Below are 15,812 nucleotides of genomic sequence, written 5' to 3'. Positions count from 1 at the left end.
GCCACTCTGTCAATGTCTGGCTTAAGGGGAGAAAGCTGCACTCTGTATTTATCAGGGTCTTCAATCTGCCATGAAACACTACCACCAACAAAATGTGGGAGAAAACCTTTTATGCACCCTGCCATTGGGAAATGAAGTATTGTCATGGCAGCTTCACTTAGAAATTGCATTTTACATTTCATTGAACTTTATGAGTGATAGGCCCTTCCATCAGTGCTGGAGAGATCAGAGTCAGCATGGAAATAGCACAGTCGACTTGACATGTCTGGGGCTTGAGGTTTTTAGAATGTGTTTGTTTGGAGAGATGGCTGGGCAGGAAAGAGAACTGGCTACTCTTGCCGAGGACCAGAGTTCAAATCCCAGCACCCACATGGAGACTCACAAACATCTATAACTCCAGTTCCAGGGGGATGTGACACCCTCTTCTGACCTCTGTGGTCACTGCAGGCAAAACACTCACACACATACTTTTTAAATAAAAATTTTAAATTTGTTTGGTGACTTTGGATTTCTTAAGACAGACTCTAGAGCTGTTTAGCTCACGCTGGCCTCAAGATGATTATTTTTGAGACGTGAGCCTCCTGAATGCTCAGGTTACAGAGCACACACCCCAGTCCTAGCTCCAGGATGTCTTAATCTGTCCAATGATCAGATTCTGGCTGGCCTTGAACTTGTGATCTCCCTGAGTCAATGTCCAAACATCTGGACATCGTCCAGCACTGCTGCACCATACTTGTCTGGCTTTCTTTTAGGGATAGGAGAATGGGGAGTGATTCTGCAGTTTGTATCCAAACTGTCAGCCACACATTTTTCACAGTTGCTGTATGTGTGTGAATTAAGGATTTCTAGCACAAGATGTATGAATGCACAACATGTATGAATGCACAACATGACTGCTCCAGGGAATGGTTAAGTGGGAGGTTTTTATTGTACATGTGAGGGAGAGCACAGCCAGAGGCATCTGGATGAATCCAGAGTAGAGAGAGAAAGAAGTAAACTGAGTGTGCCCAGTGGAGTGGACCTGACCACGAGACGGGGGGTGAGGTGGAAAAAGAGCCTAACAGGACAGAAAGGCAAGAGAGAGGGGACAGAGTTCAGAACCTTTACAGGGGAATGAGCCGCCTTAGGGAGGGAGTCTGCGAGCTGGAGAAGTTCAGGGTAGGGTGTAGGAAGAATTGAGAAGAGGCAGGAGGCCAGCATGGCCTCTGCAACAGGTACTTGTGATAACCGAGGGAGCCTAGCGGCCAGCATACACTTCAGTGTGCTAATAGAACCAGAGACCACCTTTGTCCCAGGTGTCCTTTGGATCAGTCTGTGTGTGGGTCAGCTTCCCACTGCACTCACAAGGATTCTAAATAATCAGCTTATAAGGAAATCAAGTTTGTCCTGGCGTGGGACCTTAGCGACCTCAGGTTTGGGTCTGTTGGCCCTGCTTGGGGCCTGTGGTGACCCAGTAGGGCAGGAACAGACACTGGGGGAAAATTCTCATAGCCAGGGAATTTGGTGTTGTGAACAGAGGTGTGGCTGGGGTCCTAGTATTCCCTTCAGGGGTGTGCCCTGCAGACCTCTCACTAGGCCTCACTTCTTACACAGTTCCCATGCCTCCCTCCAGCCCCTGCACAGCAACTAAGACTTCACCACAGAAAGGGAGGCTTTAAGTCCCTGATGGAGCTGCCAGGGAGGGGGGAAGGACGGGACTCTAAAGCATGTGCCGAGATTCAACCTCTTTTTTCCTTCCTTCCTTTCTTTTTTCTTTCTTTCTTCCCCTCTCTGTTATTACTTATTTATTCATTCATTTATTTTTAACATAACATATTCCGGCAGCCATGCTGTGCCCATTCTTTCACTCAGTGAACTTTTCGATGGCTTTTGGCAAAAGGCACAGAAAGTCTGTCTGAATTGCTCCTTGCTCCGATGAACTCTCAGTCCCACATGTTTGGTCACTGCCTTCCTGTAAACTAAACTTTGAAACGCCTCACATCACACTAGAGTTCATGGCAAGTGGGTTACAGGCAAGAGGGAGGGGAGCCTTTGGTCTTCTTTGTTTCCAACAGCAGCTCTCTTCAGATGTAGTCCGCATGGCATGGGTTTTTGGGGTTTTTTTTTGCTGTGTTTTGTTTCATTTTTATCATGTTGGCAATCCAATCTAGGGCCTTCTACTTGCCAAGTAAGGCTCAGAGCACACCGCCACACTCAGTCCGTAAATCTGTCCGACACTGCAGGTTCAGTGGCGACCTGGTTGGGTTTTGGTTAGTTATTTATTTATGACCAAATTGTTGCAAGCTAGGGTATTCTGAGAAGAGGGAATCAAAGTTGGAAAAAAAAATCCCTTTATTAGATTGGCCTGTAGGCAGGACTGTGGAGTTTTGTGTTTTATAAGAAAAGAAAAGGACGCTAGGGATGTGGGGGTGGGGAGTTGGGGAGGGAAGGGATGCCATTGCAGCCCATGCTGAGCCTCAGGACATGTGTAGTGTAGAATAGTTTATTTATGGGGACTGGAGTTGAGAGAGTAGAGACAGAGAAAGGCAGAGAGAGAGAGAGAGAGAGAGAGAGAGAGAGAGAGAGAGAGAGAGAATACAGAGAGAGAACAAGAGTAGAGACCAGCCAAAGAGAGGGGAAGGGGAAAGAGGAGAGAAGAGACAGAGAGGGTAAGGAGGGGGGCAAGCAGCCTCTTTTATACTGTCAGGTATGCCTGGCTGTTGCCAGGCAACTGTGGGGCGGAGCCTAGAAGGACTGCTCACCTGGAGCATTTGTTAACTAGTGATTGATGGATGTGAGCGGACCCAGCCCACCAGCCCTCTGGGCAGATGGTCCTTCACTGTATAAAATGCAGGCTGAGCAAGCCAACGGAGAGCAAGCCAGAAACAGTGGCCTCTGGTTCAGTTCCTGCCTTCAGGTCCCTGTCCTGAGTTTCTACCCTGACTTCCCTCCATGATGGAGTTATTTGAGAGTTTCCAGCAAAACCCATTCCTTCTTCCCCAAGCTGCTGTTGATCGCGATGCTTTATATCAGCAATAGGAACCCTGACTAAGACAAGTGCGTTCACCGCATTCACAGGCTGATACACCCATCACCAGGAACTGGTGTTATCTTCTATTTTTCATTCTTACTCTCCTTTTTCTTTTCTTGTTTCACTTGTCTGTTTATTTGTTTGTTTGTTTATCAAGACAGGGTTAGCCTCAAGAGTGCCAGGAGCTGTGGCTGGCCCATTCCTGCTTGCCTGCTAGGCAGTGCTGTCTCCTTCCTCCCTGTGCTGGCCTTTGCTTGGTGGCCAAGCCTCTTGGGCTTCAGATCAGCCAGCCTCACAGGGTGTGCTTAAAGACAAACTTAAGGTTTTTGTGTGCATACCCACACTTCAGTCTTTATTTTGTTTGCGGTTCTGGGAATGAACTCCAGCGCCTTGCCCGTGGGAAACAAGCATCCTATGGTCAAGCTTATCCCCAGATGTTTGTTCACTGACCGATTCACTCATAAAATGATTACAGCGAATTGCTAGGAAGGTGAGAGGAAGGCTGTAACACCACCAGTTCGGGCTTTTGTGTTTAGAGTCCACAGACTGCAGAGTTTAAACTGCCAAAGTCCTGTTCAGAACAGCAGTTTTTGCCAGAATAGGTGAAACCTTAGCTAGGTGCTCTCTGCTCAGCTAGCCTAGACCAACTAGGGAACTCCGGGGTGGGGCCAAGGACGGGGCGGGGCTAGAAGGGAGCCGGGCAACCGGCAGCTGGGGTCTCCAAAGCACAGCCACCGGCAGAGAGGCTCAAGAGGAGTTGGAGAGTGGAGAAACTGCACACCAGCCGCCTCGGAAGTAGGAGCGCGAGCGTGACCCTGACAGTAAGCTCCGGGGACAGCGGCGGCACCCCAGCGTGAGAGTTGCGAGGGCTGAGGGCTGCGTGTAACTCCCGCAGCTAAATGCGCCTCCCCCTACTGCAAGCCTGAACCAGGCGTGCAGTAGGCCGTGCTTCCCAGTCCTGCATCCAATACCCCCATCTTCCTCCCAAAGCAGTCGAGTTGCGCCGCCTCGGAAGCAAGGGGTGGGTGCTAAGTCTAACAGCGGTGTTGGCTCCTCAGCCTTCTGGTTCTCTAGCCGCAGATGCACATTTGTCCCTTGGGCTCCATGCTTACGACTTGCACCTGAGCCGATCCAGGTAGCTGAGGACGCTGTTTATGCAGTGACTTAATTTTTAACTTCTCCAGGCTGCACCTACTGCCATTTAAACTTCCTGCAGCCCAAAGTCTGGATCGCCTTTCTTGCATCTGATTGGCGGTGTCCGGAGGGAGGTGGAGGGATCCGGGGCATATGCATGCATGTTAACCGGACTACCACGCCTTTGCGTGCATTCTATGTTGCTGGCAAGATTGTAGAGTTCGACATTTGCTTCTCTACTTCCGATTTCGTCCTGATCGTTTCTTTTAAAGTCACAAAGCCCCAGAGGCTCACGTTGTTTTTTACTGTGATAGCTGCTTCCTTCCCCTAGTGGAGCCTTTCACTGGGTGTGCATGGTCTGACCTTTCACAAGATTTCAGAGGGTGGGAGGGAGCAAAAACGTGGGCGTGTTCAGCAAACAATTTCCATTCCCTAATAATGACACGCGGAGGGCCATGTGATGGCTTCCTGTGTCCCTGAAGAAGTGTGTCCAGTGGGGCAGTGCTCAAATACCCAGACTGACTGTTCAGCCACTAACCTCTGCGCTGCGGGGTGAGAGGGAATGTGTTCTCATGGGCTCTGGGAGCTTTTTAGCTCAGACAACAAACAAAATTCAAGGCCCTGGGCCAGATCCCCAGCACCAAAACATAAATGAATATCTATTTGTAAAATATAAATTATATTTCTGAATTGTAGGAAGCAGAAAGCCGTAAAGAGAGACCAGTGTGTTGAGTGGAAGGGAAGGCCTCACAGAAGCAACACCTTCACACTGCAAAGGGTTAGGGGTGGGCCTCACTCCTGAGTGTCCAGCTGTACTGGGCTGAGGAGAGAACGTGCAAAGGTCCTGAGGCAGAGGTGTGCCTGGTGTGGGTGGCTTTTACGTCTTCAGTTGCCCCCTGAGAGGAGTGACCGAGGTCAGTGAGAGGGGCCCAAGCTTCTGCTGCCCCTCCTTCCAAGAGACCAAGATTTTCCCTAGACCCTCAGATGCTCCTGGAGTGGTCAGCTGTGTGACCTTCAGCACCAACACTAAACCCCACGTTATCTGGTGCCACTGCACTGCCTCTGGCTGCGCCTTGCACACCTGCTGCCCCAGATGAACTGAGAGGGAAGGGCACGGTGAGCAGGGGGAGCGATTTTTAGTGAAAGGGTGAGAGCCTCCGCCAGACCCTGGGGTCCAGTTTCTGCCCAGAGCACACCAGTGGTACCCACAGAAATTCCTGTAAGGAGGAGCAGCATCCTCCCTCCCATCCACAGCCGCCCCGGCATGCCCAGGCACAGCTCTACTTATCTGGTGCCTCTGCACACTTTGTTTTTGTTTTCCCCAGGATTCTGGCCCAGGCTCAAGTATTGAAGGGCTTAGGCTCATATTCCACTTCCTGATTCTTGTTTTAAGACCTCAGAGTATGGGAACACAGCCTGGCTGGTGGGATGGGGGAGAATGGAGGTCAAGGACAAGACTGGAGGCAGGAGGGCCACTACTCAGTCCCACTGGCCTTCTGGGGTCCCCTGCAGGTGGTTTTCAGGCCAAGCTCCTGGCATGGTGGAGTCTCCAGAGAGCTCTGTCCACAAGACTGGGAAAAGGCACCCAAGAGGAAGCCCGACCTCTGCCAAGAACCTTCTCCTGCATGGTGGTGCCCAGGGAATGGGGGGACTGGATCTCCATCCTCAGATACATAATCAATTCCACAAACTGGTTCAGAGGAGCAAAGGGCCCTGCTACTGGATTTATTGATTTACTGGGGAAAATCACAGTTCATGCTTTCTCCCCAGAGAGCAACTGTTTTGCCTCTCAGAGTGGCCAGCCTGTTCCTTCCCACCATCACAGGCCTGCAGGGGCATCTGACTCCTGGCCCAATGCCTGCCTTCCCCTGGCTGCCAGTGGGTCCTCTGCACTTTCCTATGGAGCCAAGCCACTGGCAGAGCCACGCTTGTGCACTCCTCCAAGGCCCGAGGAGCTCACTTTAGCGGGAAATATTGTTTCAGCTGTGTTATTAAAACATCCCTTCAGAAAACTCTACTTGGCCAACTGACAAACAAGCCTCGTTTGTGCTCAAGCAAGTAGAGTCTTTGCTGCCTCTAGCCTTGCAGAGGCTGGCGAGCAGTGGCACAGTGTGGGAGTCGCTGAGTACTTACTGCTCAGATTACCTTGACCGGCCATCCTCTCTGAACGTTAAGTGCTCTTTAAACACAGGGAAATGCCCTTCAGACCTTAGGGTTAGAATAGTACCTGTGGTGATAACTTCAAGAGCCAGGCCTTCCTCAGCTGCAAGGACACAGCTCAGCACTCGGGCTGTGCAGCCTGTGACTTTCCCTGCAGCATCCGGTCAGGGGCAGCCAGCATCTAGACCTCTGGTGCAGAAGGAGTGTAAGGGTGACTCAGTGTGAAGTTGGAGTTGTTAAGACAAGAGTTTAAGATGAACTTAGAAGGAGCAACACAAACAAGAATCCATTCATCATAGAGAGGCAGCAACCACAAATGATTTCACAGAGCAACTTGATGAACCGGTGACTTGATCGGGCTTACGGTAACGTGAGCGAGGGACTCTTTACAGCCTTGCGGGTGACTTGGGACAGTTTCATCACTAGTAAGTCCTGTCTCATCAGGAATGACAGCTGCTCAAGCGTCGCATCCTACCTTCAGGGAAACCGCAGTTAACCTCCCTCCTGCATCCTCTCTACCTGCCCCACCCACGCCCAGCCTAAGCTGAGAGCAAGCTCCGTGGTGGGTGGGTGAGGTGGTTTGAAGGAGAACGGCTCCCATAGGCTCATAGGGAGTGGTCCCTTTAAGTGGTCTTGCTGGAGACAGTGTGTCACTGGGGGCAAGCTTTGAGGTGTCAGATGCTCAAGCTGGGCCTGGTGGCTCTGTCTCTTCCTGCTGTCTGCAGATCCAGATGTAGAGCTCCCAGCTACCTGTCCAACCCTATGTCTGCCTGCATGCCACCATGCTTCCCAGCATAAATATAACGAACTAAGCCTCTAAACTGTAAGTCAGCCCCAATTATGTTTTCCTCGTTAGACTTGCTCTGGTCATGGTGTCTCTTCACAACAATAGACACCCTAACCGAGGCAGTGGGTAAGGGTAAGTGCCTAGTGGCCCTCCATTCGCCTCTGTCTAGGGTACGTTAGGATCTCCATCACCCTAAGCCTAGTTATTACTGTATTCTTCCTCCTCATGACGTTATCTCTACTCCTCAAAGGTGATAGCCTGGAGAAAGGATGTCTTCGCATACTCATTTTTATCTACATTTTACTTAGCAACTGGGATTACACAGTGGTTTGTGGGGTTCTTTGTGTTCTTGTTTGCCGATAAGAGACAAGGGTCAAAAAGTTCAAAGGAATTCTCACTGCACTGCCACAAGGAAGTGGAGATGTGTGCTTTGACCTTTAAACATGGTTCAGTCTTTTTTGGGGAGCTTTTCTCAAAGGATTATGGTTCCTTGTAAGCAGTTTGAAAACCCTTTGAAGAGATTTAACCGAATCCTGGGGTTGAGGGGCTCCTCTATCTTTCCTTATTTTCCCTTTCTTTATATCATCATCTTCTACAATGTCAGGGTCCAGGTCCTCTCTGAGCTTCCTCTGGACAGTGGATGTCTGATCATGTGAGCGTTCCTGCCATGGACACACCTGGCTGGCTCTCATCGGCCTGCAGTTTGCCTGAGGACCTGGGAAGGCTGTGGGATGCCATGGCCAGGGGTGGGAGGTCCCAGAGGCTCCACGTGGCATCAGAGAGCCACAGTGCAGCTTCTGTAAACTGAGGACACGGGTACTCCACAGGATGGTTAACTAGAAGGTTTTTCTTGTATATGAGAGAGAGAGTACAGCCAGAGGCATTCTGAAGGGTTTGGAACAGAAAGTTGTAAACTGGACATGGCCCACAGACCGGATGGGCCATGACAGAAGGCTGGAATTTAAAATCCATCTCTAGAACAGAGAGCAGAGGCACCTGGGTTCCCTTGGCACCAGGAAAAGACAGATTAGCCTGTCTCACTGTCACATACAAATGAAAGGCCATTTCCCCAAGTTCTAGTGATTAGAGGAAAGCCAGCATTGCTCAAGGACTTGTGAAGCTGGCTCCCCTCTACTAAAGGAGACAGTTCCTTAGCACTGCAGAGGGGACAATGGCTAACTCTGGTGCCTATCAGCATGTCAGCCGAGGCTGCCTCCAGGCTCCCTCAGAATCACAAGGACCTAGTTCTTCTTACCTCCACCAGGAGCCCAAACTTCTCCAGCTCACGGGTTTCCTCTCCAGCTGTTTATTTCCTCATAACCCTGCTAATTCAGCCATGCACACCCTGGGTCTGCTCTTGGTCTTCATGGCTCCCTCCCCATCCCCCACCCCAGGCTGTTCTGCTTCTCTCCTGGCCAGATCCAGTCTGCTGGCCTTGCTCAACCTACTGCTCTCTGTCTCTGCTCTGGACTCTTCCAGAGGCCTCTGCCTGCTCTCTCCTTCATATCTACATATCTACAGTACAGCCTTCCCCTTCACCAGCCGCGTCATGGAACAGTCACGTGTTCACATGCTCACAGGTAAATGTTCTTTGGCTTTCTATGGACTCTAAGATGATGCTGTCTGGAGAAACTTCGAGATGCTCCCTTGTCTAAATTTTAAGATGATGCTGTCTGGAGATACTTAGAAGCCCTCCCTTGTCTAAGTTGTAAACAAATCACCTTCCTTGGATGGTTTGTTTCTTGAATCTTTTTACAATACAAGGCAGTCAGACTGCAAGTTTCTGGACCTAAGTGCCTAGGAATGACTGGGCAGTTTAGGGGAGCTGGTCTCCCCTGATTACTCAGGTTGTCCAACCAGCTTGTCCCTCAGAGAAGAAGAAACACCCATAAAAGAGGAATGAACTCCTCTGCCAAGAGGGAAAAGGTGACTCTGTTCTCTTCCCACTGTGCACTCTGCTGTAGGAGACCTCCCAGCCCATTAGGATCCTGTTTTCTGAGAACCTGTGTTCAAGGAGGAGATGTTGATGGGCGGGGCATCTTAACAACAGAGGCTACCTAGGGATTTTCCTTTTCTTTACACTGAAGATCGAACCCAGGGCCTCACAAATGCTAGGCAAGTGCTCTACCATGGAGCCACACCCAGTTCCCTCCACAGACACTTGAACTCCTTACTTAAAGCCCTTGGAGACTTGATGCTCTTTTTGTGACTGAGGCATTGCTACAGGCAAATTCAGCCACTCTCCCAGCCATCACTAAAAAAACCCAGTGAGCAGAGGGTTCTCTCTGGCTGGAAGGCTAGCCAGGCCTCAGGAACCTCTATTTGCACCCTCAAAGCAAGGAAGGTGAATTGGACTACTCAAAAGGCCCCCAGGTTCTAGGCAGTCCTGTCGTATGCCTGTGAGGAAACTTCCAGTCCTCGAGGTTCCAGGCCACAAGGTTGTGTCACTGAGGATCAGCTGGCTACGGTGAAGACAATGCCCAGAGAGTGGCTTGTGGTGGGGAGAAAGAGAACGCATGCTGGGCAGTCTACTTCTGCTACCCCAACAAGGGCATCTGTCAGCCCAGCTCAGCAGCAGGCCTGGGCTAACCTTCCTCCTTAAAGGAGATGAGACGCACTTCCAGACGGTTTAAGCCAGTGGAAAACTTGACCTCCTATTTGGGTTGGCAGAGCTGGAGATGGGAGAGGGCGCAGGGACCTAACAATGCAGCTCTGCCTGTCCTTCCATCATCATAGGACTGAGAAACCCGTGTCCAGCATTGAGGGAAATAGTGAAACCACGCTGGGTGACAGCTTAGTGGGAGAGGATGTGCGTACATGAGGGAGGCTCTGGAATCTATCCCCAGCGCGCACACACACACACACACACACACACACACATACCATGTGTACCATGTATGGTGTACACAAACCATAATGGAACATGCTTGTTTGAGAACCCAAAAAGTAGAGTCCAGAGGCCATTGTTAATGAGATCTCAGACACATCTGCAATAGAATCTGCCTGAGACTAAATAAAATAATAATTTCTAAGTAATTAACGAGCTAGCCTTCCCAGCCTCCTTAGGTTTAAAGCTTATAAACACGGGGTTGAATCAATAATCTTAAGTGGCTTCCTACACTGGAAGTATTCATTCCTCTCTATAGGCATCCAGGGCCTGCCCTGTACGATCCCTACCTTCCCTAACTAGTTAACTAGTTAACTCCTCTGTGGTGGTGACCAGACTGAGGCCTGGAAAAGCACAGTCCCTGTCTTTAGGAAGGTACAGGGGCAGCACTGAAGTCTTGGGCTCCAGCTGGGCTGGCCCTAGCCCCTGGTGTGCTTCAGCAGAGCACACCCCCCAGATCATGAATCTTCTGGCCATCTCTGCTGACATGTGGCTATGCTACCTCCACATGGCTCCCCATTAGGCTCTCCCTACGCTGTCCTGTTCTTCCTCTCTTCAATGTTGCCTTTAAATGCACGTGAACTTTGTCTTGCTGGTCAACTCTGGCCTGTTCTCCTTAGCTCAACTCCAAGGCCATGCTCTGAGAGAAATGAAACTTTAGGCCCAGCACAGAGGGCACACCACAGCTGAGCCACCACAGCACAGGGACAGTGGCAATGAGGGGAAAGAGACTGGCCACTAGCCATCTGTGAGGTCCCAGGAAGCCTCTGCTTATCCCTCAGTGACCAGCCTGAAACCTGGAGTGGTGAACCAGCAGCACTACCAGAAGGCCTGGGAGTTGTCGGCAAAAACATTTGCACCCCTCTCTTGTGTGGCAAGCTGGAACACAAAGGGGACCAAAGCTTCCCTTTCCCTGCTTAGAGTTCCGTAATGTCCCAAGGAAGGAAGATGGAATTGCAGAGCCAGTCAGATCCAGGGCCAATAGGAGGCAACACCTCCCACTCCTGACATCTTGCCCTGAGCCCCCACAATTCCCAAACCCAAGCCAAAGTGTGGATGCCCCCAGGAGGAGCTGCCAGGAACTCAGGACACCACCAGGTGATCTCACACAGTCTCTATGAGGGAGCACTCCTCTTGTCCAGTCAGATCCAGGGTCTGCTGCCAACGCTAGCAGGGCTCTCTGCACTTACTTGGTTGGCCTTTGTGCTGGAAAACCCCTGACTGTCCAAACCTGTGATTTGCCTTACGAAGAGCACATCTGCTGTGTCACTATTAGCTGGTACTAGAGGACGATCTCAGGGGACATGCCTGGCTGAGCACTGGGTAAAGGGAACAGGTTTCTCTCCAAGGGCAGTTGGCTGACCCAGACCTTGAGGCTCCCAGTGACTGCCCCCTGACCCCACACTTCTCTCTAGTCTTCCTCCACACTGACAATAATCCTCAGTCCTTTAGCCCCGCAGACTGGACTGAGAAATAAGCTGTATGCTGTTACTTAGAGAGAATTTAAAATCTTTGTCAATAAAAACTTGTAGTGTCTATGTTATGATCCAGAGAACGTTTCTTCTCATTCGGTCAGTATTGAATAATCGTTCAGTAAGTGCCAGGCTCTGAGAATACAGAAGGGTACCAAGGATGCTTGCTTACAGTGAGAGGGGCACAGGCCCTGGTATGACGGCTAAGCGCAAACAGAAATGAAGACGGCAGGAATAAACAGCCCCCTCAGAGCTCTGCGACAGGAAAGGTGGCTGAGCACAGGAACTAAACAAAGATGGTTAGGGTCTGTGGCTCAAGCTCATACAGGGGGAGATGGGTCCTCAGACCACACAGGCCTTGGAGGTCCCATTAACCAGTTTTGCTTTGTCTCACAGCCAAGGCAAATAAATTCCTTTCTCTCTCTCTCTCTCTCTCTCTCTCTCTCTCTCTCTCTCTCTCTCTCTCTCTCCCTCTCCCTCTCCCTCTCCCTCTCCCTCTCCCTCTCCCTCTCCCTCTCTCTCTCTCTCTCTCTCTCTCTCTCTCTCTCTCTCTCTCTCTCTCTCTCTGTCCAACACACACACACACACACAGAGGCGGGGAGAGGAAAAGTCAAATTCATAAGAGACACATGGTAGGCAGAGATTGGGGTAGAGAGGGGTCAGTCAGCCCTTGCAGTTGTCCTGAGGAGAGCCTGCAGGCAGGTGCCTGGACTATGTGTGCCGACAGAGATCCCAGACTGACAGTTATGCTTTGGAAGAATAGCTGTGGAACTTACAGATGTGTCAGTGAAATAAGGAATGGTTGCCAGGGAATCTATTTTAGAGACCTGACAGTGGTCAGTGGGTAATGACCCATGATTAGAAAGCCCAGACGAAGACAAAGTTTAGGAGGACAGGGTCACAGTTCAGTGCCACATGGGCTGGGGATTGGGAGACATCTGAGAATGGAGCTGGTAGCAGGTAGAAAGGATGAGACTCACAGGAAGTCTAGAATAGACATGCGTCTCTGTCACCTACAGAGGCAGCAGGGGGGCCACACGCATGTAAATGATACCCCTTTCTTTGACACCAGTTCTCCAATGACCTCTTCCCCAGCTCCCTGCCCCCTCTCCTTACCTTACCTCCACCTTCCCAACTTTGTCTCCATGACTTTACATTTTCACTGGGCCGACGTCAGATTGGTGCCCTTAGGTTTCCAGAATGATCTTTGTCTCGTAGACCTCACAAACAGAAGAAAGCCACACGGCAGAGTCCCAGTCACATACGTCACACCTGCCTGAGCGTGTATGAGACTCTCGGGCTGTGAAGACAACTGATACTATTCACATTGAAATAGATTCACGGATAAAGCTTTTCATGGTTTAAAAATGGAAAGTTAAATTTCACATTTGAGTAGATGACGCATGCATTAGTTTAAAATTATTTGAATGGTACAAAAGCCGATAAGCACAATGTTTAATCTGTGGCACTGAGGGTAGTACACAGCATACATGCTTGACAAGCACTCGGCCACCAAGGTGAGATACATAGCAGCAGCTAACATTAAAATATGTATAACCTTAATTCTTATGAGGACTTGGCTGCTTATCAGTGAATGACCGTTGTCCTCCAGTTACTATGAATTACTTTGTAATTTGTTTTTTAAATTTTGTGCACCTGGATATTTTACCTGCATGTAGTCTGTGCACCTCATATGTATCATGCATGCGCAGATGCCAGGTCCCCAGGAACTAGAGTTTTAGATAGAAGTGAGAGCTGGGAATGGAATCCCCGTCCTCTGAAAGACTAGCTGGTGCTCCTCTGAGTCATCTTCCCAGCCCGTGGTTACAATGTTGTGACGTATGTATCCAGCTGTTTGTTTTGGCCTTGGTTTTGTAATGCATCTTCTTTAGTAAGCAGCCAATCATTTCCTTGTGAAGAATACCATAAGGCTAAGAAAAAAAATATGGTTTCCTTTTGCTTTTGTAACACGGGGCATCAAACGCATCTCCTCACACACACTAGGAGCCTCCATTGGAACGGCTCCCTCTCCGACTCCAATTCTCTGGCACAGCTTTCTTCTCATTGGAAAATTTACAAAACAAATAAAAAGACTACTGGGAGAATGAAACCTTTGCAACAAGATAAATTAACCTCGGGTTTCAGGTGCTAGCATGTCCCAAAGGAACTTGGGACTTGCCTTTTTGTTTCCCCATATCCCCTATACTTTGGTGTTTTGAAGAGGTTAGAGTGTTCTCTACTGCAATAGAAATAGAGCACACAGAAGACTTGGTCCCAACTGTTCACTACAAGGTAGAGAGCCTCAGTAGACAGTAGTGGGACCCTTGACAATGAGAACAGGACTTCTCTGAGCTAATAGCACAGACATACACCCCTAGGACATAGTTTACAGAACACAGAGAGTCGCAGCCCTATATGGACTAAGTTTGGCTTAATCCTTCTGGATCACGGCTTCGGTGAGGGCACATAGGCAGGACAGTGGACATCCCAGGACATAGGTGTCTCCACTCTCTCACCTCCAGCCTGGTTCTGTGCACATATGCTGCTATAGAAAGCTTGACTATGAGAGTCCCATACAGTGAGTTAAGGGAAAGGGAAGGACACCCACTTTGGCGGAGCACCTGCTCAGGGCTGTTCATTCTTCATTAGTAGCCTGATAGGTTGATGATCCCCACACTCCAGATGACAAAGGCTCGACGGATTTTATAACTTATCCAGAATCTCACAGCTGCTGTGGGAGAACTGCAAATGGAACCACCAAAGACAGAAAACATACTAGAATCCCCAACCCCCTTATTGTGCCTCCAAGAGTCTCCTCTCCTAAAGTCAAATGCATCAGAGCTTCTAATTGTGGCGCCATGACACAGAAGCTCTGGAGGACAGTCAGGCAGCATCCTCACTGTCTCACCAAGTGTGCTACCGTGCTACCCAGCTCACTGACACTGCATGGTACCTGACTGTTAATGACACTGGCATGTCACATCCTCCAGGGGACCCATGAAACTTCTCTTCCAGGAACTGAGCCATCTGAGGCTGACCTCTCCTAAAAGGTCTATGAAAAAGCCAGAGTCCAGGTGAATTATCACAGGAGAGGTGCCCATAGCCACCTGGACTCAAGATGGCATCTCCCTGTGACGCCTTCACTGAGGTGAATTGCGTCAGTGTTCCTACCTTAGTAGACTTCATACAGACCTTTACTCTTTATCCAGGGGTTTCCAACATCTTGATAGTTATGCTTCGGAAGAAAAGCTGTCAGATATGTCAGTGGAATAAGGAAGGGTGCTAGACCCCCCTTTTCTGTAGACCCTGAATGCAGCATGGCCCTAGTCTATCCTGCTGTGGATTGTAGACTTATCGATGCTCGGTCTAGGGGAAGGGGTGTGTGGGCAAAGATCTACCCACGAAAGTGGGTCCCAGCTCGGATCGATCAGACTCCAGGCTCCATCTCTTCCAGGCAGCACTGGCCGCTCATGCTCCTGGGAAAGGCTTTGCTTATTAACCTTCCAGGTGGAGGGGGAAAGCACAGTCTAGGAGACTCCTTGGGGACCACAGTACATGGGCTTGTGGTTGTCAGTGTGCTGAGGTCCCCGGGCTGGTATGAAGGCTTTGGACTGTAAATACATACTGAGGGAGCAAGCTAGAGAGGGGACATCCAGCATGCACAGTGACAGAAATACATTCTTTGGGCATAAATTGTAATCCTCACAAGCATGGGGCTAGCTATCGTCCTTTTCTGATTCTTACCTTAAGTAAGTGTTGGGGTCGGTTCGTTGGTTGGTTGGTTGGTTGGTTGGTTGGTTGGTTGGTGGTTGGTTGGTTGGTTTTTAAAGGTCCATGAATAGTGGATTTGCCTGTACTATTGATTGACAAATGCAGCAAACCCTACCTGCAGCAAGGCAATGCCAGCGGCTACTGGAGGCTAATCAGAAATAACATTCCTGCGCGCCTTTATTACCTGTTATTAAGTAATAAGCAGTGGTCAAGTGCAGTGAACCGAGACATTGCAGCCAGTCCTGTTGTGTAGTCCGGGAGGCCCAGTGACTCAAAGGCCCAATGACTTATACTTGAGCAAAGTACAACATCATTTTACATAGTGGATAATACTAATATTCTTCTGACCTGGATTATTCTAAGAAACAAAGCCTTTAAGTTACTCTTTTGCTCTGTTGCTTTGTACCCCAACTATATTCTTGAGCTTTTTTGAAGAACAATACTTTCCAAGACACCACTTAGATGCTGTTACTAAGTGACACAGAGTTACTTGAATTCAAGTTCACCATTGTGATCACTAGGGTGCCCCTATATAACTAATTGATATACATAGTGTATATCATTAAAAAAAGAATAATGAATACATAGTGT

At 49.5% G+C, this 15,812-nt stretch overlaps 1 protein-coding gene and 1 long non-coding RNA gene across 2 annotated transcripts in view; one reads left to right on the top strand and one right to left on the bottom strand.

Annotated features, from left to right (window-relative positions):
- Positions 1–3,712: 3,712 nt before the first annotated feature.
- The window catches only part of Ephx1 (epoxide hydrolase 1), a 29,774-nt gene continuing 17,674 nt past the window's right edge, over positions 3,713–15,812 (top strand). The window contains exon 1 of the mRNA NM_001034090.4: positions 3,713–3,831. The gene's annotated coding sequence lies outside the window, so the exon portion shown is untranslated. The remainder of the gene's footprint in view (positions 3,832–15,812) is intronic.
- On the bottom strand, positions 12,889–15,794 carry LOC120096328 (uncharacterized). Its single transcript, XR_005492677.2, has 3 exons — positions 15,195–15,794; positions 14,059–14,192; positions 12,889–13,381 (listed from the first exon to the last, which is right to left on the bottom strand). It is a non-coding gene; the product is annotated as an uncharacterized LOC120096328 (long non-coding RNA).

Source organism: Rattus norvegicus, chromosome 13, assembly GCF_036323735.1.
Source record: "Rattus norvegicus strain BN/NHsdMcwi chromosome 13, GRCr8, whole genome shotgun sequence".
Taxonomy (NCBI): domain Eukaryota; kingdom Metazoa; phylum Chordata; class Mammalia; order Rodentia; family Muridae; genus Rattus; species Rattus norvegicus.
The sequence above is the reverse complement of the archived record's forward strand: the minus strand, read 5'-3'. Positions and strand labels throughout refer to the sequence as shown.